The sequence below is a fragment of the Podarcis muralis genome, chromosome 3 (assembly GCF_964188315.1).
Source record: "Podarcis muralis chromosome 3, rPodMur119.hap1.1, whole genome shotgun sequence".
Classification (NCBI taxonomy): domain Eukaryota; kingdom Metazoa; phylum Chordata; class Lepidosauria; order Squamata; family Lacertidae; genus Podarcis; species Podarcis muralis.
The window spans coordinates 36257751-36282546 of record NC_135657.1 but is presented as its reverse complement, the minus strand read 5'-3'; the positions used below and the strand labels follow the sequence as shown (position 1 = coordinate 36282546).

The 24796-nt window shown below is 42.5% G+C and overlaps 1 protein-coding gene across 2 annotated transcripts in view; it reads left to right on the top strand.

The window, feature by feature from the left end:
- The window catches only part of DAAM2 (dishevelled associated activator of morphogenesis 2), a 228822-nt gene that overhangs the window by 6187 nt on the left and 197839 nt on the right, over positions 1-24796 (top strand). The window contains exon 2 of one of the 2 annotated variants that reach the window (XM_077925642.1): positions 17302-17438. The exons of the other annotated variant lie outside the window; for it this stretch is intronic. The gene's annotated coding sequence lies outside the window, so the exon portion shown is untranslated. The remainder of the gene's footprint in view (positions 1-17301; positions 17439-24796) is intronic. 2 annotated transcript variants of the gene reach the window in all.

Here is a 24796-nt window from a genome sequence, read left to right as displayed (position 1 = left end):
TAATAATAATTTATTATTTGTACCCCGCCCATCTGGCTGGGTTTCCCCAGCCACTCTGGGCGGCTTCCATAAAAACCAAAGATACAGTAAAATATTTGGGATAAGGCCCTTTTCCAGTTTGATGGGCTGTTCAATCATCCCCCTCACTGGTGACCTTTTGACATTAGTTGAAAACATTTTAATTTATTCATACTTTGGGGGACTTAATAAGGTGAACCATACTGGGCATCGGAATGCTATGGGGTTAGGATTTTGCTTGCTGTTTATATTGTGTTAATTTTAGATTTTGTTGTTGTTGACTAAAGTAGTATTTTATGAAAAGCTGTATTTGATTGATTTGTATTGTAATCTTCCCTGTGATCTGTTCTACAAAAGGCAGGGTAGAAACAAAAATAGACAAAGTATGTGAGGTTATCTTCTTTTCATCCTCACAACAACTTTGTTTGGTATGTTTGGGTGAGGGAGTATGACTGGCCTAATGTCACACAGAAACATTTATGGCTGTGCAGACCTTTGAAATTAGGTCTTCCAGGTCCACAGTGTATACCCAATTAATTATGGCACACTACTTACCTCCATTGTGACACCGCTGACTGATGCTGGGTTACATCTGGTTTTCAGTTTCTTTAACTTTGGAATGCTAAAATGAACTGCATGCTTCAAATATTATTGTGCCATGTTCTTAAGAACATAGGGAAAGTCTTGCTGGGTCAGACCAAAGGCCTATTTAGTCCAGAATCTGTTTTCCACAGTGGCTAGCCAAATATCTCTGGGAAGCCCAAAAGCAAGATATGAGGGCAATAGCCCTCGCCTGTTTTTGTTCTCCAGCTACTGGTACTCACTGACATAGTGCCTCTGAACCCAGAAATAAGGTACAGCCATCATAAGCAGTAGCCAGCGATAACTTTGTTTTCCATTTGTTTGTCTAATTTCCTTATAAAGGCCTCTAAATTAGTAGCTTTCACTAAGTCTTGTGGCAGCAAATTCCCAAAAAAATCTTGTGACAGGAAATTTCATAAATTTACTATGCATGTACTGTTAATTTCCTTGCAGTCCACCAGCTGAGTTGTCACTCTGTCATCTCCAGTTTTGAAAAATGGCACAAGAAACAGGGGCTCATAAAAACCTAACCACCTATAGGGTTCCTCTCCCAACATACCTGGAACTTACTGTAGGTTTACAGAAGCAGAATTTCCTCTGTCCCAGAATTTAAGGTCGGTTTTTTAACAGTGTCCTGCAGCTTACGTAGTTTTCCAAGTTGGGAAAACACATAATGGCTGCTGTACCAGTGTGGTATCATGACTGTACTGTAAGCCGGCACTGCATGGCATTATGAACTGCCCAGGATATCTTGACGATGCCTCACTGTGAGTCAGCATACATCAATAGCTGGCTTCCTTGCCAGATGTAGCATAGTGGTACTAACAGACAATGAAGAATGGAGCAGAGAAAGGGTGAGACAGGGCAGTGATTCACTTACAAAACTTCTTAACAGATCATCCAGGTGCCCCCCAGCCAGCCATTTAAGTGTTCACGCACTAATACCCAGCACAAAAGCTCTTACAATGCGAGTTCTACCAACAGGCAGCATAGAAGGCTGCACATGCCCATTGGCCAGGTCCTGGATGGAAGGCAAACTGCATTCTTAAAGTTACTCATATCTGCAGCCTTTGGGTATAAGGCAAATATGTAAGGTATGTTTGTGTGATACTTCTTTGGTATTTACTATGATGTGTTGTCATTAAAATGTATATGTGTAAGATCAGTGTTGTGTGATCTCCACAATCAGGACATAGCTGACTTCCTATTTCAAGCATAAGGTTGTTTCTCTATATTTTGTTTTATGCCATGTTCTCCATGATAGCCATTTTGTAGTATGCCCCATGACAGCCATATTGTGACTGGCACCCCTAGCCTTCTCCCCAAATTTGAAATGTGCCCTCTGGTCCCAAAAGGTAATGTCTGACATAGAGGAATGTGTCACCACCAGTGCTTTTTTTCAGGGGGTATTATATAATAATAATAATTTATTATTTATACCCCACCCATTTGACTGAGCTTCCCCAGCCACTGGGCGGCTCCCAATCAAGTGTTAAAAACAGTACAGCGTTACATATTAAAAACTTCCCTGAACAGGGCTGCCTTAAGATGTCTTCTGAATGTCAGGTAATTGTTTATCTCTTTGACATCTGTTCAAGGGTACACAGCACTGGCACCTCTTTTCGTTGTTGTTAAAATGTGTTACTGTAACAACTTCATGGTGATTACTGGCACCTATTTTTCTAGAAAAAAAGGACTGGTCACCAACAAATCGATAGGTCCCTGTAATTCTTCTGGATTCACTTGTTCTGATAAATTTACTTCCATATCATGAAATGGAGTTATAACCATGTCAAATCCTTCCTCTGCATATTAAAAGTGCTGCATCCATGGTGATATAATGAGAGTGACTATTTATAAATACAGGCAAAAGATACATGACTATATGACTTTCTAATCCCATTGTGGCACTTATTAAGACTACTTTCCATCCACTCATTCCCTACAGAATCATAACATGCCTAGTGCTACACCACCTCAGCAGCTGATAAAGAAACAATTGGCACACGCACCCTCACATAGTGAAGTCTAGTGCTCATAAATCAGAGCAAACTGTTGAAAACTAACTTTTTGCCCCATGTTGATAAATGCCATCTCTCCTTACTTGCATGCATACAAACAAAATATTCACTGTGCAAAACTGGCATGAGAAAATGGACCACAGTAGTGGAGGACTTTGGGCTCTCACATATCAGTGGCACCCTGTGTGACACTAAAATCGGTACCCTCTGCCTCCCATGCTCTGTTCTACATCGTTATTGTGATGTCCTCTGTGGCGCCAGCACCCAGTGTGGCTAAACCAGTTGCACTACCCTAAAGCTGCCTCTCACCACAGAGTAGTTTTGCCACAATGAAAAGTCACACAAGAATAAGGCCTTAATGCTGGAGGTCCCTATTGACTCCTTCAACTTAATAGTTAAAGAGACAAGGCACTCAGTGAACTTCCAATTCTGTGTTGGATAGTGGGGGTTTCCTAAAAGCACTTACCGGTAGAGGCCCAGTAGTCCCCCCCCCAAAAAAAACCCTCTGAAGCTTTTTAGGGATAAAAAGAAGGACCTAAAGGGACTTTCCCCCAGATGCCAGGAATGATCAAAGAGAGGGCATGACAGGGTTGCAAAGGAGGAGGGAAGTGGGTGTAAACACCGAATCAGTATCTGGGGGTCTCTCACATAGTAGCATCAAAGAAGGAATCTTTGCTTACTTCCCAAATTTGGAAACCTTAAAGCAATAACCCTGCCTCTAAGCCAACATTTCTGTTCATAGACTTTGAAGCTGACATTTGTTTTTGTTCAAGTTCTTTTTTCTTTTTTCTTCACTGTGTCCCAAGATGACTCAAAGGCAGACGACATATTCCTTAGTCACTGAAGCCTTTCCAAGACCATTTGAATCAGGTGCTGGTCACATTTTGAGCCCCACTGTTTCCAATATTATTTAACAGCCTTTTGTGGATTTTCTTTTCTTTCAATAGTAAACTCTTTCCCCTCAGTTATCATGCCTGTATCTCCTATTCCAACCCCCCCCCCCTTTTTCATTTTGCTTGGAAAGAAGGGAAAAAATGCTTTTAGTCGTGTGATGACTGCTTTTATAGCCCTCAAGCTCCTGACAGGGTAAAATTTACACAAAACCTAATGAGGGAAGCTATTAGCCTCTTTGAGGCCCATCGTCAGATACAATTTCTTTTTTAAGACTTGGGTTGAGGGCACATCCCCAACACATGTAATCAATTAAACAGATACACACACTTGCTGTTCACTTCACAGGCAATCTGCAGAAACAGAAGTGGGGCAGCAACCAAAGGTCTATATGAAGTATAAACAAAGAGGCAAGACTTAAATATTTAAGTTACAGAGCAGCAGGCAGAGGCCTGAGGCCCAAATTCATACCTCCTAAGAAAAACCGACGGTAATGCTCCAACGGTTGCCCTCATGGGCAAGGTTCCCAGGAGGCATAAGCTTCTCACTAAAGGACTCGCCAGGCTTGCTGGTGCAGTGCAATCCAAACAAGCCAAGCTCAAGCACAGGGAATCAGTCTAGGGCTAAATACGATCCAGACGCAATATGAGGAAACAGTCCGAGGTCGGCATCATAGGGAGTTCAGCAAACTACAGCACAGCCAGGAAGAGAAACCAAACAAGCAGGCAGAAACTTGTGATGTTGCCAGCAACCAGGAGGCTCATGAGGGAGATTTTATATAGGCCGGCCTCCTGGACCACACACTGACCATAGATCTTGGTTGTAAAGGGGATTCAGGAATTGTTTACTTGCAAGTAGACTCTCTGCTCCCAAACGGACTTTGGCACAACAACCCTGGATCTGTACACACAGGCTATGCAGCCACTCTGCAGGTCTCCTTCACTGGAGGTTTTGAAGTCCAAAGAGGTTTTTAAGCAGAAGTTGGATAGACACCTGTCACGGCTGCTGTAGCTGAGATACCTGCATTTCAGGGGCTTGGAGTAGATGACCCTTGCGATCCCTCCCAACTCTATGATTCTATCATTCTATGTGAGGTGGGGAGTTCTGCCTGCTTTGTTTGGTTGAAAGTTGCTTTCCGGTGGAGCGCGTCTCCGGAGCGAGAAGGGATTCGGCTGAGAGCACGAACCCAGTCCGACAAACAGGGGGGAAAAGGGGGTGCCATAGGGCGAGAGCACCCCAGAAACACGTCCGGAGGGTGTCCGGAGGTACAGGGAGCCAGCAGAGACCGGACGCAGTTCGCTACGTTGTCAGGTAGCCTTTTTAAGGTGAGGAGAACAGCGGCGCGGAACAGCAGGTCCTGGGCAGCCATTTCCTCCCCCGAAAGCGGACAGCCCAACCCTCGTCGGAGATTAGCGCTCCGCTTCCAAAAAATAGAAACCCGGGTACGAACTTAAAGGGAAGGCTTAACAACTCCAAAAATTCTGGAAACTCTGAAAACCAAAAACCTGGGGAAAGAAAGAGTGAACAATAAGGGGTTCAGCCGTTACCAGGGATCGGCGAACACGCAAGGTAACTACAGGGCGGATTTGAGTGTACGAAGTGTACGAAGCTGCCACCAGTGACTACTTTGTTTCCCTGAAAGATATTTATACCAAAATATTTGAACCTCGATAAAAAGAGGTGCCTAAACAGGGAACAGAACAAGAAGTTATTAACTTAAAACCATCTGTAAAGCGAAAGGGACGCCGGTAAATGCCATACTCAGGGCGCCACGCCCAGTGGAGAACGGGAGAGAAACACCAGCGACGCCATTAAGGGGACTAAGATCAAACCGCAATTCCGGTAATACGGACTAACCTGATCCGAGAGCTCAGCGGGCGCGTGCTTGTCTGTTTCCAGAAATTATAGGGACGTGCAGTCGTCTCTGCTTACTTTGATTTTTCAACCACTGTAAAGTGTTTGGGGAATAATCTGCTACTCTGTACTATCGGACCCTTCAGCTTTGTGAGTGGCGAGCTTCTCCCCAGAACCAAATAGTGACAGAGAGAGCCATCTAGTGGACAGAGGGTTTGCTGTGACTATTATATTTGGAACTTTTTACTACCAGCGTAATTTTCTTTGTATACCATTCCATATTTAAAGTTTGGCACCCTTCGGCCCCCCCTCTCCCTCCCTCCTCTGTTCCTCTCCCCTTCAAGGTAGAGTGGAGTGGGGCCTCTCAGACGGTGAGACCCTTTATCCACTACCGGTGGAACCAACTCTCCTGCTGCATCCTTTCCAACTTCTTTAAGAACTTATTGTGTCGACCCACTGCGTCCACGGCGTCGGAAACGTGGATATAAAACATCCAAACTATTCAACCTCTGATTTTGAGACTTTAGGATATCTACCTAAGACTGCAGGATATCCATGGGTACCTTCAAGGAAGTAACAAGGGGATAAGAAACAAGTTGGCTCTGTCATAATTTAGAGACCTCCAAAAGTAAGCCGACTTTGGCGCAGCTGAAAGACTGCAAAAATCTTGAAGGCCAGGATTAAGTAAGGCAAACAGGAACAGACTAAGAAGCGCGGCAACTGTATTGAGAACTATATTGATTGTTGTACTCAGTATTGCAGACTGTTTAAAATTAAGAATGTCAAACACGGGAAAAGACCCGAAGGGGGAACACCAGTGGATAGAAAAGGGTCAAAGCAAGAAGGTGAATTTAGAGCTGAGATATTGAGAATGTTTGCGGAGATAAAAGAGAGTGAGAAAAATGTTGAGCGCAAGCTAGAACAAGTAGACCATAGAATTGGGGAGGTAGATAAGAAGCTAGACGAAACAGTTAACGAATTGAAGATCCAAATGAAAGAGGTTTTTAGAAGGACACAGACAGTGGAGGAAGGTCTGAAAAAGACAAAAACAGAATTAAAGGATGTAAGACGTGAGGAAGAAAGAATCAAAGCTGATATTTTAGACTTGAGTAAAAGCCAAGAGGATATGAAAGACTGGATTGCTTTAAATGAACTAAGACAGAGGGAGGCTAACCTTAGATTTAGAGGCATACCTGAAGATCAGGGAGAAAATATAAAGGAAAAATTAATAATAGAATTAGCTCTCTGGCTGGAGATACCAACAGAAGAGGTAGATAAGGCAATACAATCGGCCTTCAGGCTAAAAGCCAAGCCTCCAAGAAACAAAAAATTTACAGAAGATTGCCTAATTATATTTAAAAACAGGGAAATAAGGAATAGGATTCTCTATAAGAATAGAGAGAAAAGGTTGAACGTTGGAGGAAACAACATAATTATTTTTAAAGATATACCAGTCAGGCTGCTAAAACGTAGGGACTCCTACAAAGAATTGGTACAGACACTTAGAAGAAATAATATTGAGTTCAAGTGGGAGTTTCCGGAAGGTGTCTCCTTCACATACAGGTGCAAGAGACAAAAAGTGACAAATCCAGGTGAAATAGAAAAATTTCTTAGGAAATATAAAGAACTAAGACCGCAAAAAGAAAGGGACAGGGGAGAGGAGGTGGGACCTGGGGGAGTTTTGGGGGGGGGAGCGGGGAGTGGGAGAGGGGAGGAGGGGGAGGAAGGAGGGACCGAGGAGGAAGTTTAAAAAGTCCAAAAGGTGACAACAGGTGTTATTTATCTTCTGTTTTCTTTTGTTTTTCTTGTTTTTTCTCTTCTACCGATGTAAATTATAATGACGTTAAAGGTGTACAGTTGGAATGTCAATGGGATGAACGATAAGGGAAAAAGGAACCGAATTGAGCATATTTTGAAGAAGGAAAGTTTGGACGTCATTTGTCTCCAAGAGACACATATAGCGAGGAAGCATAAAAGAATTCTGATCAATCAAAGACTAGGGAATGAATTCACATCCTCAGATCGGAGTAAAAAAAGGGGGGTGGTCATTTATATAAACAAACAAATTGAAGCGAAACATCTTTTTAAGGATGAAGAAGGAAGGATCTCAGCAGTACAAATAAAATGGCAGGGAGAAAAGATAATAATAGTGGGTATATACGCGCCAAATGAGAATAAGTCAGAATTCTACGGGAGGTTGGAAACAAAACTATTGGAGTACGCTGACCAGAAAATTATACTATTAGGAGATATGAATGGCGTGGTGTCGTTAGAAGCGGACAGATTGAGGGATTCAAAAGGTAAAGAAGGGAAGTTACCCAGAACCTTTTTCTCCCTGGTTCAAAACTGTAATTTAGTAGATATTTGGAGATTCAAACATCCCTTAGAAAAGCAATACACTTTCCATTCAGAACCTAACGATTCATCATCGAGACTAGATCAGATGTGGATTTCAAAAGAACTTGTCCCAAGATCTGCACGGGTGGAGATCCAGGTTAGAACAATCTCAGATCATAATTCAATTAAAATGGAATTGAAAGGGCAGGAGAGCAGATTAAATAGATGGAAACTGAAGGATTACCTGCTGGATGACCAAGAGATAATAGAAAAAGCCCAAAATAGATTAAAAGAGTACTTCGAAGATAATCTAGGCAGCAATATAAAACCAAGGGTTGTGTGGGACGCAGGTAAGGCGGTGATGCGGGGATTCTTCATTCAACAGAGCGCAATTAAAAACAAAAAAAGAGAAAAAGGGAAAAAAGAAATTATACAACAACTAGCAGAGAACGAACAGAAATTAACTCAAAACCCAAAAAACAAGAAAGTAAAAGAGAACATAAAAGTTCTACAATCCCAATATACAATGCTGATAAATAGAGAGATAGAATGGAAAATCAAAAGACTGAGACAGAGAAATTTTGAATACGCTAATAAAACTGGGAAACTATTAGCTTGGCAACTGAAGAAGAGAAAAGAACAGAATACTATAAATAGGATAGTGGTGGAAGGAGAAGAGATAAACAAACCTAAAGAAATAAGAAGAGCCTTCTTGGACTTTTATGGAGGCCTCTTCAGGAATACGGAAAAGAGTAAGACAAGGAAAATAGAGAGATATTTAACATCTAAGAACATCAATAAGATCCCCACAGCGGACAAAGAAAATTTAAACGCCCCAATTAAGACGGAGGAAATAAAAGCAATCATATCAGATCTAAAAAATGGGAAAGCCCCAGGCCCAGATGGGTTCACCAGCAGATACTATAAAGAGATGGAATCGGTCTTGTTGAACCCACTACAGGAAGTAATGAATAAAATTCTAAAGGAAAGAGAAACACCAGAGACGTGGAAGGAGGCACTGATCACATTAATCCCAAAGCAAGATTCAGACTTAGAACAAATTAAAAATTACAGGCCGATCTCCTTACTAAATGTAGATTACAAGATCTTTACGGGAGTCCTGGCAAGAAGACTTAAAACTATTTTGGTAAAAAACATACATAGAGACCAAGCTGGCTTCTTGCCGGGCAGGCAGATTAAAGACAATATAAGGAATATTATAAACATTATAGAATATCTAACAGAAAGATGCGACAAACAAGGTGCACTGTTATTCGTAGACGCTGAGAAAGCGTTTGATAACGTAAATTGGGAATTCCTGTTGAAGCACATGGATCACATGGAAGTAGGCACTGAATTTCTTAATGGGATAAAAGCTATTTATACGGAACAAAAAGCAAGACTGATAATAAACGGGGTGGAAACGGAAGAAATAACAGTATCCAAAGGAACAAGACAGGGATGCCCACTGTCCCCACTGGTATTTATAATGATACTAGAGGTTTTGCTAAATTCCATCAGAGATAATAAAGAAATTAAAGGAATCAGGGTTGGTCAGCATGAACACAAAATTAAAGCTTTCGCAGACGATCTGGTGGTAACAATGGAAGACCCACTGGGCTCAATAAAAGAGGTACTCAGAGAATTTGAACAATTTGGGGAAGTTGCGGGCTTTAAGTTAAACAAAAGGAAAACAAAAATACTAGCTAAGAATATGCAGGCAGATAAGATTGAGGAATTACAGAAAGAAACAGGAATAGATACGGCAAAGAAGGTGAAATATTTAGGGGTATGGGTAACGCCAAAAAACATAGACCTTTACAAAAACAACTACGAACCAGTATGGAAAGGAGTTAAAAAAGATATAGAAGTGTGGGGTCGGCTCAGATTATCTTTTTGGGGAAGGATAGACACAATCAAAATGTCGGTGCTACCAAGAATTTTATTTCTCTTCCAAAACATTCCAATTATAAAAGGCACAAAGATATTTAGAACCTGGCATAGAGAGATATCTAAATTCATCTGGCAGGGGAGGAAGCCGAGAGTTAAGTTTAAACTATTGACAGACACGAAAGAAAGGGGAGGCTTCGCCCTTCCCGATCTGAAACTTTACTATGAGGCATCGTGCCTATGCTGGGTCAAAACATGGATTAAATTGGAAGACAGGGAAGTGTTAGACTTGGAGGGGCACGACAACCGTTTTGGATGGCACGCCTATCTATGGCATGGACGAAAGAAGGGCCATAAGGGATTTGAAAATCATATATTTAGGGGTCCCCTGATGGAGGTATGGGAAAGATACAAGGACATGCTAGAACCTAAAACACCCCAATGGTTATCTCCATTAGAGGTTATGGCTGTTAAAAAGACTAATATGAGGGACAAATGGGCAACTTATGAACATCTGTTGATGAAGGAGGAAGGAAAGTGGAAAATGAGGCCATATGACCAGGTCAAATCCCAAGTATACGATTGGCTACACTACCACCAGATAAACGACATGTTTAGAAAAGACGTTAAAGACAAAGGATATGCCGACAAAAACTCCAGATTCCAAACTGAGATTCTGGGGGATAACACAAAAATCTTATCTAAAATGTATAAGCAATTACTGGATTGGAACTTAGTTGACGAGGAGGTCAAGGCGGTAATGACACACTGGGCCAGAGACATTGGCCGTAATATTTATTTTGAAGAGTGGGAAAAACTCTGGAAGCAACATCTTAAATTTACAGCTTGTGTGTTACTTAAAGAGAATCTAATGAAAATGTTTTACCGTTGGTATTTGACCCCGGTCAAATTAGCTAAAATGTACGGATCCTGCAACAAATGTTGGAAATGCAAGGACAGGGAGGGGACTTTTTACCACATGTGGTGGGAATGCCAAAAGATCAAAGGGTTCTGGGAGAGTGTATACAATGAAATGAAGAAAATGTTAAGATACACCTTTGTTAAAAAACCCGAGGCGTTCCTACTAGGTTTGGTAGGAACAGAGATAAAGAAAAAGGACTACAAACTATTTCAATATGCTACAACGGCAGCAAGGGTCCTGATAGCTAAGAATTGGAAACAAGAGAGTTTACCAACAATGGAGGAATGGAGATCAAAACTATTAGAATATGTGGAGATGGACAGGTTGACAGGTAAAATCAGATATATAAAAGATCAGAGGTTTGTTAAAAGTTGGGAAAACTTTACGAAATATCTGGAAAATCTAACGGACGAACAGATAACACTGGCGGGTTATAAAGGTGCTCTGTAAAAAGTAAGGGTAATGCCAAAGGAAAATAGAGGAACGAGAACAGCTTGTGGCATTACAAACAAGGAAATGCGGATGTATAGTTTAATATTACTTTGGAAGATTCGTGGAACGTCAGAAGGAAGTCTTATTTTTTGCTTTTTGTGAACAATATGAATACTGACTCATCTGTTTTGTGTTTTGTATTTTGAAATTCAATAAAAATTATGCAGAAAAAAAAAAGAAAGTTGCTTTGGGTTGCCCTGGGCAAGATAAAGCGACTAACAAATTTAATTAATAATAATGACACCCAACTGCGATGATAGGGTTTGCTGGCAGTTCACTTTGGGCAGAGAAAGTTGACGGGGCAGCCCTGCTATGAGGCAAAATGAGGCATCTGCCTTAGGTGGCAAACCCTGGGAGACAAGGAGTGGCAGCAGGGATTGATCTGTGTGTGCCACATGGCCCTGCCTTGCATGCCCTAGGCCACCCTACTAACCTGAGATGTAGTAAAGGGTGTTGTCCCACCACGGGTGTTGGGGGTAGAATTAAGCTCCAATCCAATCTCCAATCCAAGCTGCGGTCCAGGAATCAGCGTGTTTTTACATGAGTAGAATGTGTCCTTTTATTTAAAATGCATCTCTGGGTTATTTGTGGGGCCTGCCTGGTGTTTTTACATGAGTAGAATGTGTGCTTTTATTTAAAATGCATCTCTAGGTTATTTGTGGGGCATAGGAATTCGTTCAAACCCCCCCCCCCCCAAAATAGTCTGGCCCACTACATAGTCTGAGGGATAGTGGACCGGCCCACAGCTGAAAAAGGTTGCTGACCCCTGGCTGGGTTAAGGACATAAGAATAGCCCAAGGATCATTTAGTCTGGTGTTCTTTCTGCACCGTGGTCAGCCCGAGGCCTATGGGAAGCTCAGAAGGCTTGAGTGCAGTAACACAGCCCACTGAAACCAACAAAGTCAATATGTTGTCCCTTTAAACTCCTAAAGAAGTATAAAGCTTTTGGACATCCAGGGAAAGGCTTGGAAGGTGTTTCAGTTTTTTGTTTGTTTTGTCCACCCTGAACTTCTTCTGTAGAAATGAAACCAATAAGAAAACGTTATTACCTGACCCTCCCAAAGGCATTTGGTTCCACTTCAGGCTGAATTTTGCACTGTGCCTCTCATCTGTTTTTAGTTTATTCAAGCACCTTCCTCCATCTCAAAAAAGTTGTCCGTAACCGTTTGTGTCAACTTCTCTGTGGCCAAACACAGAGTGTGCAGGCCCTATCCTTTAAAATCCTTGGAATTTACATAACCCTCAATTGTAGCAATGTGAAATGTGGCTCTGGTTACAATAACAAGGGTTTAGGGAATGCGGAGAGAGATTTTTTAACTGCAAAAGCACAAAAGCAAAACAAAACAAAACCCCGCATACTGTTTTCATTTTCAATAGCCACGTGAGGACCGTCCTCTGGTCTTCAGCTATAAATAAACCACTGCTGTCATAGGAAGATGGAAAACAATTCACGTTACTCTTTATCCCATTTTTCTTAAAGGTTACCTTCGCCCCCTGCTTTCCTTCTTAAAATAAAAGTGAGAGCTCATAAAGCAAATGGTGCCCATGCAGAAAAGGGTAAGGAAATAATTGTGACATTGGTTATTCCTTCTCCAGACAAATGCTGTTAAGTGCAGCGTTTGCTGTGGTGTACAAACAATGCACTTCTAGAGTTTGTGTTAGAACAAGGAAGGAAAGCAGCTTCTAAAGTTTGGCTAATAAAGCAAATATTTGCAGTACTTTGCTGTAATTCTCTGCCCCTCCCCAGTTTAAAGTTGATCCAGACTAGCATTAGAGCCACTTTCTCCAACCTAGTGCCTCGCAGAGGTTTTAGAGTGCAATTGCCTTTAGCCCCAGGCACCTAGGCCAATGATGATGGGAATTTGAGTCCTAGACACCTGGAGGGCACCAGGTTGAGGAAGGCTGCACTGGAGCATCTAATCCAGGAGCAGGCAGATGTCAGGCTTGCAGGATCTACTTTCTGTTTAACTAAAACCCTGATCCGCTGGCCACAGACTGATGCAAAAGATATCCATTTAGGATTAAAGAATTCTAAGCCCATGGACTGCAAGAAGATTAAACCTATCCATTCTTAAGGAAATCAACCCTGAGTGCTCACTGGAAGGACAGATCCTGAAGCTGAGGCTCCAATACTTTGGCCACCTCATGAGAAGAGAAGACTCCCTGGAAAAGACCCTGATGTTGGGAAAGATGGAGGGCACAAGGAAAAGGGGACGACAAAGGACGAAATGGTTGGACAGTGTTCTCGAAGCTACTAACATGAGTTTGACCAAACTGGGAGAGGCAGTGGAAGACAGGAGTGCCTGGCATGCTCTGGTCCATGGGGTCATGAAGAGTCGGACACGACTAAACAACAACAACAAGCCCATCAATACCACTACTGAATGGAGTTTGTTGTCCTTCCACATAAAAATCCACTCCTGGTTATCCCAAAATTTTCTTCACTTCAGCGGTATAATTTGGGGAGGACAGACCTCACTGTGCTGTTTCTGCTGTTGAACAATTGGGAGTCATAAATCCTTGCCCATCAATGGCAAAACACTCTGGCCTCTGTCATAAGGGTTTATGCATCCCCTTTTTTTAGGCCCAGTACAAAGTTTCAATATGGCCTCCTTTCCTTATAGACACCGCAGTTGCATCCCATACATAGAATCTCATGAGTCACAAAAAAAAAGGTATCCATTTAAATTCTGAAATTACATTTTCTGCATGTCTGAAAAGAGATTGTGGCCAACATCCTTCTCCCTTTTGCTATTTTTGTTTAATATATCACCCAGCCTGAAGAACAACCCCATAAACCTAGCTAACTGTTTTGTAACTTTTCAGCTGGTTCTAATAAAGGTTTTATCCTGTCAGTATTTTGACAAGATAATAAAAAATGGGGCTATTTTAAAAACTCAAAATTATTGGTTCTTGTTTGTTATGTTTCATACAAGCAAATTGCTCTCATAATCTTTTTTAAAATCTGTCCCCCATGACCATAAAGAAAACAATAACAATCTTTATATATATAAAATCTTTTGATTGTTGTTGTTGTTCTTGTTCTAATGGATCAACATGACTTCAAACATTTTATAAATAGACCAGTTCACTTTAAAGCTTTGCATTTTTATGGTGTTTCTCATTGCAAATTCACAAATTGTTTCCCCGAAGCCAGTTTTTCTTTCAGGGTCACAATCAGCAAAATAGCTAGATAGTATAAGCATTCTTTGCTCTCTAGCAAAATGCATGCAGTTTTTGATGACTGTAGGCTGTAAATCCTACTAGCAGCACTACTGGCTCCCACTGTCCCTGAGATCAATGACCCTGATTGTTATGGTAACTTTGCCCCTCCTCCCAGCTGGCCTTCTTTTCTGTCCATGCATTTGGAACACTGGGACTGATAGGTCTTGGGAGAACCTGTCACATAAGGATGCTGGATTAGATGGGCCATTGACCTGATCCAGCAGACACTTATTATATACTTATCTCTGTCCTCTGCCATTCCCCCCGCTCCACTCCACATTTTCATTTTTTAAGTTTTCATAGAATCAGAGAAGTTTGGAAGTTTTTTTGTAAGCCCAATGGCAACCTCCCCGCCCCCCTCTCTATTGATGTGAGCCACTTTGGGAGAAAATCATTGTCTCAAGAGCGAGCTAAGATATGGTAAGCAAGTCTATACTGGCTACCTGGAGCTGCAGGGTAGAACATTTGCAATGCATGCAGAAGGTCCCAGATTCAGTCTCTGACAGACCATGGGAGACTGGAAAATCACTGCCAATCAGTGTGGACAGTACAGAGCTTGATGTCCAATGGTCTGACTCAATATAAGGCAGCTTTACTGTGATGTTACCCCTTCATTCTGTACCCTCCTTCTGTTGAAAGGCTCTAGACTAACTCAAAAGACGGTTGTTCTTAAAGTGTAATGTGAAGCCAATTGTTTTAAAAGGAATTACTCAGTCTATTTGAGTCTGAAAAGAAAAAAAGGAGGAGGACGAATGTGTAGGATGCAGTTCAGTTTTATTTAAAAGTATAAAAACCTTTTACAACAGTGTGAGGGTTAACAGCAAGTGTATTAAGGGCTATCCCATCTGACATTATGTTTGAGATGACCACAATGCTTGTAAGTGGACAAACTTGTCTGAGTTATGCAGATCATCACGGCTACACGTCAAAGTTCTTCCAGAGAACAATGCCTTGTCTTAGATGCTATTTAGTTTTGTTTGTCTTTTCATTCTGCTCACTTTACAAAGCTAACTGCTATGGGGGGGAAATACCACTAGAAAGAGTTACCACACATGTGCAGAGGGGATGATAAAGAGACTAATGCTGTTTTACACCCGTGGTTAAAAAGAGAAGAAAGCAGAGGGTTAGATTACTCAGATGTTCAAGTGCTGCTATCATCAGATGGCATAAAGGAACAGTGTTGGATTCTGATATCGCAACGTACACCAAGGAGGATCTGTAGAAATCAGTAGCTTTCCTTGAGAACCTAACGACATTGTATTATATTACATGTATATCCCACCTTTCTCCAAGGAGCTGAAGGTGGATGCATGGTTTTCTTGCCTCTCCCCATTTGTCCTCTGGGGTATTTTGTGCTAAGAGGCAGAGACTGGCCTCAAGGACACCCATTGAGCTTCAGGGCTCCATGGTGATAATGAACCCTGTTCTCCCAGCTCCTAGTCCAACATTCTAAATAGTATTCACACACTCAGGTCATTTTCCAAATTCAGGTATGCCTATGTAGGATTTCATATAGCCACTAGCAAGACTTCTCCCAAGCAATGATAGAAGACATGTCGCTCATTTTATAAAGCAGAAGAGAGAAGAATCAAATTCTATTGAGCAAAATTTTAAACAGAGCCCATGTATGAACAATTCTAGATATACGGAAAAACGGTGTTCACTAGATGATTTGGTAAATGCTTTTGCAAACATGATGCTTATTTTAGTACTTAAAGGGAAGTTGAACTATTGCGAAACACCAGCCTTTTGTTTTATGATAGCTTCATGAACATTTGATTAATTATGGAATATGTGAAGAAATGCACATGGGAACGGATTCCTATTGACTTTTCCCATGGTGAACTGAAAAGCCCTGGACCCAAGGAGGAGGTCACCGTGGGGAGTTTATTTCATGACAGCAATCCAGTTGGGGAATGTCTCCCAGGAGAGTTGTTTGGGTTTCTTTTCAAAATAGAAATAGTTCGTTAGAAGTAAATGATTTGTAGCAGTGATTCTGGAGGAACAGACGTTACACAATCTGTCCAAAATTTTACTGTGGTTAATTGCAAGGACAGAACCATAAAGCAAAAGAGCATTGCCAGTGGGTGTTTGGGAAGTGGTCAACAAGAGTATTTGCAGATCCGGATCTGAAGAAGTACCTAGATAAGACTTGGACAAGGAAGATGGCGGCTGGATTTTACTTTAAGCCAAGCAGTGGGATTGTGTCCTCCAACAGACCTATAGCATAGTTATAGTGGGTGGGCAGGCAAGGCCATGCGGCATACACAACTCTAACCTCCAACAGAAAGGTGTGGCAAGGAGGCTCAGGAGAAATTCCTTTGGTGAGGGCTGCCATCATTGCCACTCCAGCAACTGCTGTCAGAGACAATTGCCTCACTCTGCCTAATAATAGAGGAGGTAACCACTAACCATGATGTCCATGCTTTGTCTCTGCTGTCAGAGGAAGTATGTGGTGGGTCAAGAGCCAGTGTGGTGTAGTGGTTAAGAGCAGTAGTCTCGTAATCTGGGGAACCAGGTTCACATCTCTGCTCCTCCACATGCAGCTGCTGGGTGACCTTGGGCCAGTCACACTTCTTTGAAGTCTCTCAGCCCCACTCACCTCACAGAGTGTTTGTTGTGGGGGAGGAAGGGAAAGGAGAATGTTAGCCGCTTTGAGACTCCTTAAAGGGAGTGAAAGGCGGGATATCAAATCCAAACTCTTCTTCTTTTTCTTCTGTGTCTCTGAATACAAATTGCTGGGAATCACAGGTGGGTAGAATTCTGCTGCGCTCTGGTCCTGCTTTCAGGATTCCCACAGGCATCTGATTGGTCACTTTGAGATGAGGATGCTGCATTAGATGGGACATTAACCTGACCCAGCAGGCTTATCTCATATTCTTAAGTTCTTGTAAGTCACAAAACATATCAAACGCCAAACAGTTGTCTTAATTTGGGGCCTCATTTGAGCTTGAGGCTGAGGACAAATGACCCTTGATTGGCCTTCTTCATATCCACAAGCACACTGCATGAAAATGTACGAACAACCTTTGCACTGTTGTATACCATGTGTGTCAATTTCTCCAACAGATCATCTCAAGTGTCATAAAAGCTTCGGTCACTCGCTGATGGGCATTGCCCACCATCACACCTTCGATATCTGAATGCATAAGGACCTAACCAGAGGGAGAGAAGAGAAGGAAACAAGGTCTCTTCCCATCACACAGGTTAGTACTGAGAAGGATCCTGCAGACCTGAGTTGGGGAGCCTGTGGCCCTCCAGATATTGTTGGACTTTGTCTCTACCAATGGCACTACTGGCTGAGACTCATGGGAGTGGGAGGGCCTCACAGATTTCCCATCCTTGTTGAAGGCATTAATGGTGATGACAAGTTGTGTGAATACTTTTTAAAGTATTTATTTTCTTAAAACTGTTGTGTTTTTATCTGGGCTGGAGACCTGACTCACCACATAAGGAAAAATCATTACTGGTAGGCTTGACTCTGGATTTACAACATTTAAAAAAAACAAAAAAAGCAACCATACAGGATAAAGACAAGGTGTCAGAAATATGAGTCAATGTTATTTCCTTACCTCTTTGCACACTGCTGGGGATATGGGCTAAAAATAGATGGATATATAGTAATATCATAATTTCTTGCAAAAGGGGAAGGGACGACACCCAATCTGAGATGAATACAGAAATAAGCTGTGTCCAGGGAAGCAATCTGTTACATGTTCACATTCAGCGAACGTTTCAATCTGGGGAAAAGATTAGGAATACGAGATATGGAGGAAATTATCGGTTTATGAGAATTTCCACATATCATATGATGTGTTAATGACTATACATAACAGATGGAGAAGCTGCAGCCCTCCAGGTGCTATTGGACTACACCTCCCATCATCCCTGGTCATGCTGGCTGGGGCTGATGGGAGTTGGAGCCCAACACCATTGGGAACACTGCAGTGTCCTCACAGGACCACAGGAAGCTGCCTTGCACTCAGACCATTGGTCCATCTAACTTGGTATGGTCTACACTGACTGGCACCCCAGGGTTTCAGGCAAGAGTCTCTCCCAGCCCTACCTGGAGATGCCAGAGATTGAACCTGGGACCTTCTGCATGCAAGGCAGATGCTCCTGAGTTACAGCCCTTTCCTCATCCCTGTTATATATATTCCAAGAAAGAAATGTATAAAGAGAGTAGCTCCCTTTACACAAATGCTGTGTACTTTCATACAATGGCCATTCATTTCAGTGGAGAGTTTTCTGGATGGGTGAGCTCATGTTTAAGATCACCACCAGCCTCTTGCTCAGATCTGTGCTGCGTATATACCGTACTATTAAATGTTTGGGGGAGGGCAGGGGGAAGCAACCACTACCCCTCCTTCTTTGTCTTCCCACCTGTCCTGATACACATTATCCTGCTTGGGAAGAGTCCAGTGGAGGAAGGGGAAAGGACTTGTAGGTGCTGCCTTCTGTCTCAGTGCCTCAGATGCTGTTAAGTTAAAGGCAGTCCTTCTTAGCATAATAATAATAATAATAATAATAATAATAATAATAATAATAATAATAATATAATTTATTATTTATACCCCGCCCATCTGGCTGGGTTTCCCCAACCACTCTGGGTGGCTACCAATTCTTCTTTTTTCATCTATTATTCTGTGCAGGACAGGGTCTTGAACGATGGGGACAGCAAGAAGGGGAGAATGTTCCCACAGTACTTTGGATGTTATAGTCTACAAGTGGGACCCACAACAACAACAATTTTATTATTTATATGATGCCCCAGCCACTCTGAGCAGCTCCCAACAGAATATTAAAAACACGATAAAACATCAAACATTAAAAACTTCCCTAAACAGGGCTGCCTTCAGATGTTTTCTAAAAGTCAGATAGTTGTTTATTTCCTTGACATCTGATGGGAGGGCGTTCCACAGGGTGGGTGCCACCACCGAGAAGGGCCTCTGCCTGGTTCCCTGTAACCTCACTTCTCACAGTGAGAGAACCACCAGAAGGTCCCTGGCACTGGACCTCAGTGTCTGAGCTGAATGATGAGGGTGGAGATGCTTCTTTAGGTATACTGGGCCAAGGCCGTTCAACTATCACAATTTTGGAGGGGGTGCGCACGCAATTCAATAACATATCAGTAAATTTAGGTTGTGCAATTATAGTTGACCGGGGGACTACTAGTAACCTAAAGATCAGACCTTTTGCTATAAGGAAATTGATGGGAACATGCACAGGAAAGTGTTGGATCACACTTCTTTTGACATAGTGCCATCTAACTTTCCAACAAAGAAATCATAAAAATACTCATGGAGTTTTAGCTTTTTCTCTGTTGATGCTGGTTTTACTCTCTGTGTTATTTATTGCTGGTTGTAAGTTGTGAGTAATAAGTTTGATAAATAAAAAAAATTAATCAGGATGTGTGCTCATTAAATAGCCAGCATCATCTAATCTCCCTGCAAATAAATCAGGATGAATACAGGTCATCTGGCACTGCCCTAAGTTTATTTCATATGAGTTTAGGAAGCATATATGGTAAAGGGTCTAGAAACCAAGCCTTATGAGGAGCGCTTGAAGGAGTTGGGTATGCTTAGCCTGGAAAAGAGGTGAGTGAGAGGAGATATGATAGCCATCTTCATATATCCAAAGGGCTGTCATGTGGAAGATGGAGCAAGCTTGTTTCTGCTGCTCCAGAGAGTAGAACCCAAACCAATGGATTCAAACAAATTCAGATGACAATAGAGGAAATTCCAGCTCGATGTTAAGAATAACTTTCTGACAGTAAGAGCTTTTTCAGCAATGGAATGGATTCAGAAGGTGGTGGACTCTCCTTCAATGGAGGTTTTCGCAGAGGTTGGATGGGCATCTGTCAGGGATTCTTTAGCTGTGATTCCCGATTTGCAGGGTTTGCACTAGATGACTCACTCAACCCTACAATTCTGAAATTTTGATTCTATGAAAGGCAGGACTATATATTATCTCAGCTGCCCACATATATATATATGTGTGTGTGTGTGTGTGTGTGTGTGTGTGTGTGTGTGTGAATTATAACTAACTAATAAACAAGTAAGGGACGCGGGTGGCGCTGTGGGTAAAAGCCTCAGCGCCTAGGGCTTGCCGATCGAAAGGTCAGCGGTTCGAATCCCCGCGGTGGGGTGTGCTCCCGTTGCTCGGTCCCAGCGCCTGCCAACCTAGCAGTTCAAAAGCACCCCCAGGTGCAAGTAGATAAATAGGGACCGCTTACTGGCGGGAAGGTAAACAGCGTTTCCGTGTGCTGCACTGGCTCTCCAGATGCAGCTTTGTCACGCTGGCCATGTGACCTGGAAGTGTCTCCGGACAGCGCTGGCCCCTGGCCTCTTAAGTGAGATGGGTGCACAACCCCAGAGTCTGTCAAGACTGGCCCGTACGGGCAGGGGTACCTTTACCTTTACCTTAATAAACAAGTAATAGACATATTTCCTAAACATGTCTGCAGTTAACATTAACCACGCAGGGACTGTTTGTAGGGGAAACTGACAAGTATGTGTTTGGGGTATTAGTCCTTCCGGTGCTAGCTAATTGTTCCCTGAAAATGTTTCCCTGAACTGTTTTTCCTAACACCAGCTTCTTCTAAAGGAGAAAAATTGTTTTAAAAAAGAAAAAGAAAAACAGAATGAAGGAAGGCAAATAAGTGGGAGAAGCCCCCTCTACTAGCCTGCCTATTTCCCCTTTGAAATGTTCTCAGTACTTTCAGAGGGGAGCCACAGGAACTCACATTTCCCTACTAACAGGTAGTTCTGCTCTCTCTCTCCCCCCCCCCCCCAGCATTCCTTGTTTTAAAAGCAGGCCAACGTGTTTTCTTTAGACCTCTGTCAACTCCCTGGGAATCTTAACTGTAGAGGAATTCCTGTCAGTAAAGCCACATTGTGTGCCACACGCTAGCTAGGACCGTTTTCTCCACAATGGGAAGGCAGGTATTTTCCGGGAAAACCGGAGTGGGATACAAATGGTTTTGTAGCCAAAACAAAACAATGGGCTGTGAAGAACAAGGCATGAATCAGGGTTAGCAGCCCACAATCTGCTATATAAAGACTTTGGGTAACAAGATAATTTATAAGTAAAGGTAGCAGTGTTGGCCTATAGGGGGTGGGAAATGTTTCTTTTCCCATTCATGCCTTGTTGCATTTTGGAACTTTCATGGCACCTATCCAAAGCACATTTGAATGTCTGATACCTTCTCCCTCTCTTTGTCTCAAAAGTCAGTGTGGGAGATAGAGAGAGAGCCAGTGTGGTGCAGTGATTTTAGTATTGGATTAAGACCAGAGTGTTGGTATTGGATACCAGGCCACGTTACAGGGAACCAGGCAGAGGGCCTTCTCGGTAGTGGCACCCTCCCTGTGGAACGCCCTCCCACCAGATGTCAAACAGAACAACAACTACCAGACTTTTAGAAGACATCTGAAGGCAGCCCTGTTTAGGGAAGCTTTTAATGTTTGATGTATTACAGTATTTTAATATTTTTTTGGAAGCTGCCCAGAGTGACTGGGGAAGCCCAGCCAGATGGGCGGGGTATATTGTTGTTGTTGTTGTTCTTCAAATCACCACTCAGCCATGAAGCTCACTGGGTGACCCTGGGCCAGTCCCTGCTTCTTAGCCTAACCTACCTCACAGGGTTGTTGCGAGGATTAAATTGGGGCGGGGGGAGAAGCGTGCATGCCGCCTCAAGCTTCTTGCAGGGTCTTTGCTCCCGCCCTCTTTTCTACGGCTTTGTTTGCCACCTAGCCTGATGAAGAGTTCTGCAGAACATGAAAGCTTGCACACTATGAGAAGACCCTTGTTGGATCAGGTCAATGGCCCACTTAGCCGAACATCCTGTTCTCACAGTGGTCACTCAGACGCTTATGGGAAACCTGCAAGAGGGACCTGACGGCGGTCGCAATCTCCCCATTTGTGATTTCCGGCAATTGGCAATCACAGGATACCTGCCTTTGAGAGCTGAGGTGTAGAACACTGTTATTGACCTAATAATGGTATTATTTGGAGGGAAAATTAAATCTCCCTCCCTCCTGGTTTCCACATTTAGGGTTTCACTCTCCTCCACACCTCCTCTTCCATTGGGCCTGTATAAATGCTTTTTATAGTGGGAAAAAATAATTTAAAAAAGAATCACGTTACGAACGTGTAATTTATTTGCCTACATTACTGGGTACCCAAGATGACACACAAAGCGTATTTATGGCCCCAAAGGACAACGGTTCCTCCATCCTCATCAGCTTTTACTTTTGAGGTGGTTCCTTAGTCTTCCACTTTGGTTTCCACTGTCAACTTCAGAAATGTGGAGAGTTGAGAGAAGAAACTCGCTAAATGAAAACAGATCTACTGGAAATGAGCACAAACTGATTGGGAAAGAAGAAGTAGGACTGAGCCAGGATTGGAAGTGGAATTGCTCGCTGAATCCAGATTCCAGCAACATTGTGCAGTGATATTTTTTCTTCTTCTGCAATGTTCTGTGGTGTTGGGGGGAATTCTAGAATATGGAACATCCTTTGAAACAAAATGGGGGGGGGGGAGGCGGATGTCTGGTGTTTCTAAGTGGAGAACAAAGAAAGCAAAGAAACTGATCAGGTGTGATCAAGAGGGGGGAGCAAGCTAAGCACTTTAGAAAAGGGACATGATGTGCCTCCACAGAGGATTTACACCTCCCCCCCCCCCCATTTGTAGTGGTAGGGTTGGGTTTGAATGTGATTCAGATCCCTGCTCAGCCATGAAGCTCGCTGGGTGGCCCTGGCAAATTGCAATCCTGCAGCACTATTATGAGGATAAGATGTGAGTTACTGTAAGCTGCTTTGAGCACTTGCTGGTAACACTGGCTATCAGCTGATGGATCCCAGAAATCTGAGCACAAAGGTTGGCTCCAGATTCTCTAAGTGCCTAACATCCCATACAGTCAGTTCAAGTCCACCATCTTTGAAACAGTTTGTTCTTTGGATTGAAATTTGCAACTGCAGCTCATAACTGGGCATTGTAATGGAACTTTCTCTCAGGAAAAAAAAACACATTTTATTTTGAAACGGATTGCTCTAATTAATTATGCCTACTTTGGTGCTATCCTGTCTGATTTTTTAAACAGAGATTTTAAAAGACATAATAGTGTATTTTCAGCTCTTGATGAAGCATTTCTTAGTCATCCTGCCAGCACCTCCCGGACAATAGGGGATTATTGTCCCCATTTTGCAGATGAGGAAACTGAGACGAACAATAGTGACTCAACAGATTCACCAGGTGAACCAATGGCTGTTGTGGGACGTGATCCCAGGTCCACAGTGAACATGTTGTGTACCAGCTGACAGTGTTTGCCAGGCGTAGCTCTCAAGTCAAATTTCTTTGACATCAGAAGTCACCCCATCACTTCAGAGCAGGGATGCAGCCGCAGTGTGTCAGATGTAAGAGACACTTATGCCTTGTAATAACAATGTGTTGGCTATTGCTCACAGTTCAGTCCCCCCATCCACACAACATGGTGCTTAAGCCCTTTGTCAGAGGGAGCAGGCAGCCTGCCACAGAAACTCCATCTACAATAGTTACCTTTGTCCTCAGTTTAACAATACTCAGATTCCTTTGTTTTGACAACTGATCTAACAAACGATTTAGACCAAAGGCTGATACAGAAGCTTTTGCAGAAGACTTGGTGCAGAAAACAATTCCCTTTTATGGCATAATCTCGCTTTTGGAAATGTCCTGCTCTTGGGTTTTTGCACCCCTATTCTTCAAGCCAGATACATTTATATCCATCAGGTTCTTTGTGTGACCATTGCACTTCAAGGCATGCATGAGGGGATCGTTTCACTTCAAAGCATGAGTGAATATTTCTCTTTCTGAATCATGGAACCTGGCTTCCAAAGGAATCTTTGTAATGTTTTAAAAACTTGGTATTCTTTTGGACTGCAAAGGAACAGAACTATCACTAAATTATCTAAGAGACTATCATAGACTGCACATTTTCTTATCTTCAAGCTACACGTACAGTACAATGTAGGAAGTACATTGTGGGTTGTTGTTATTTTTAAATAAAAGATCATTCCTTAATTCTCTTAATTCGCCCAGTGCTTTAGATATACGTAAGTGCTTATTTCCACATACTGTCCTGAAACACAGAGTACAGTTAAGTATTTCCAAATCTGGACTTTGATAGCTGTGGTTTTTTTCTCTGTAGCTAAGGTCACAGCCACACCACACATTTAAGACATCCCTCAAAGAATCCTGGGAGCTGTAGTTTAGCCCTCAGAGAACTATACTTCCCAGAACCGTGAACAAACTTCCCTGATTCTTTGCTGGGGAAGCCATGTGCTTTAAATGTATGGCATGGATGTGATCTAAGTTTCTACATGTACCCAATATTGTCCTGATCAGCATTGTCCTGAGTGTCCTGAGTGTCAAAGTCCTACTCTTCCCATTCCAAATGGCAGCTGACAAGCTCTATTGCCACAGAAGCCTTTCTCTCCATCTCTCTTCTGCCTCTAACACTAACAAATGTTGTGTCAAATGTTTTATTTATTAATTTTTGTAAACTGCTTAGAGGGTCTATTTACAAGCA